This window comes from Wasmannia auropunctata, unplaced genomic scaffold (assembly GCF_000956235.1).
Source record: "Wasmannia auropunctata unplaced genomic scaffold, wasmannia.A_1.0 LD336043.1, whole genome shotgun sequence".
Lineage (NCBI taxonomy): Eukaryota > Metazoa > Arthropoda > Insecta > Hymenoptera > Formicidae > Wasmannia > Wasmannia auropunctata.
The window spans coordinates 160,225-162,755 of record NW_012026847.1 but is presented as its reverse complement, the minus strand read 5'-3'; positions in this window follow the sequence as shown (position 1 = coordinate 162,755).

Genomic DNA, 2,531 nt, shown 5'->3' with positions numbered 1-2,531 from the left:
GGTAACCCATAATAATTGAGGACTGCCGAGCAGGACTTCGGCAACCTCAATACGTGCGTCCTTCAAAAACTGCAGTCGTTGCAATTGCAATTGCTGAGCAGTGCCCACTTGAGACGGGATAAAACCTGCCGTCCAGCGGACCACTGCGGAGTTCCTAATTTCATTGTACATAGTACGTTATGCTGTCGGTGTATTACGCGAGTGATTAAGTTGTAAGATTAGTACTTAAAATAAAGTCGTATGAAGTGACAACATCACCGAGTAAATCTTTTCTACAACCTATTACAACGAGTCTCTCCCGTTACACCCTATCCACGGTGTAACAGTATATTAAATATCGCATGGCTATTCGTGATGAATTTAACATATTTTTATTAGGTCGTCGATTATTTCAACAATAGCTTGTAGACAATTATGTAAAAATTGAAAAAGATAGAATAAATTATTGTAAAGATCATCAAAAAGAATTACGTACTGAAACATATCAAGGTATAAGAGATTATCTATAAAATACGGCAAATAATTTAAATGGACGTATTGGAGAAATGGTTGTACTTCCTTCTACATTTATAGGCTCACCACGTAATATGTTATAAAATTATCAAGATGCAATGGCAATTGTTAGTAAATTTGGTAAACCAGATCTTTTTATTACAATGACTTGTAATTCAAAATGGAGTGAAATTGAAAAAAATCTTTTACATGGTCAACAAGCTTCTGATACACCAGATATTTGTGCTTGTGTTTTTAATATTAAAAAAGATTATTCAATTGATTTAATTGTTAAACAAAAATTTTGTGGAGAAGTAGCAGCCTTTGTATATGTTATTGAATTTCAAAAACTCAATGTGGTTTGCCACATATTCACATGTTAATTACTTTAAAGTATAATTTTAAAATAACAACTCCACAGATTGTTGACAAATATATTTCTGCTGAAGTTCCTGATCCTTGTGAAAATCATACTTTACATGATATAGTTATGAAACATATGATCCATGGATCATGTTTGAAAATGTTTGAAACATTATTTTAAACCGTATCTTGAAGAGACTGGAATGGATGAAGACTCTTATCCTTATTACCGTCGACGAAATAATAGCAGAAGTTTTGAACGTCCTGGTGGATATATAATTGATAATCGTTATGTAGTTCCGTATTGTCCTATGTTATCAATTATTTTTAATTGTCACATAAATGTTGAAGTAGTTTCAAGTATTAAATCGGTTAAATATCTGTATAAATATATTTAAAAGGGAGACGACGTTGCTGCTATAACAATTGAACCAGTGACGGAAGATGTAATTATTAATCCTTATGAGATACGTAATTTTATAGACACTCGTTATGTTGGACTTGTAGAAGCAAGTTGGCGCATACTTGAAAAGAAACTACAAGAGAAAAGAAACTAAAAGCCAGACTATTGTATGTTTACCTGTGCATCTCCCTAACGAACAAAACGTTATAATTGAAAATGAAGCTATTGAAGAAGCAATGACTTCTGTTTTAAATCAAGTTACAATGTTAACTGATTATTTGTCATTAAATTCTCGTGATGGAGAAGCAAAACAGTATTTACATGTAGAAATTCCACGCTATTATACGTTTAAAAAAGAGAAAATTAATGGAAGAAACGTATCGCGTTGGGTCAAACGCAAAAGTCATTATAATTGTATAGGAATGTATTCCATTAGTCCAACATAAACAAAATTATTTCATTTACGACTATTGTTACTCACTGTAAAGGGAGTTACGAGTTTTAATGATTTAAGAACAGTAAATGGAGAAATATGTCAATCATTTTCAGCAGCATGTTTAGCTTTAGATTTAATTGAAGATGATGACGAATGGGTACAAGCTATGAATGAAGCTGTTGAATGGATGATGCCAAGACAACTTCGTAGACTATGTGTTCGAATATTATTACATTGTCAACCATCCTGATGAACTTTGGGAAAATTTTAAAGTAGCAATATCGGAAGATTACGTACGACACTTTGGTGTGTTGCAAGGACAACGAAAAGCTTACGCACTAATCGGCGCTATGCTGTCTACTGAAGATAAAAGTTTCGCCGATTTTCTATAAATGGAACAGTTAACAGAAAATTTTGAGATAGAAGATTATTTAATAACTCTTGAAGAATTTATAGAAGTTAGTACCAGACAATATGAACAGTTAAATGACAAACAGAAAGAAATAGTCGATCTTGTATTAAACAGATTAGAAAATAATAATAACAATAATAATTGTTTTTATATTGATGGTCCAGGTGGTTCAGGTAAAACATTTACATATACAACTATATATCACTTAGCCAAAATTCGTAATAAACATGTATGTACGATGGCTTTTACGGGTATTGCAGCAACGTTATTGCCAGTTATTTCAAAAAAATTTGAAACAATCATAGTAACTTCTTCCGATGGGTACTATAATATATAAAAATTTCAGCCAAATTAAAAATTCAAAAATTCATGGATGACACACTTGGGATGGAATGCCCCATATATATATGTATATACATATATAT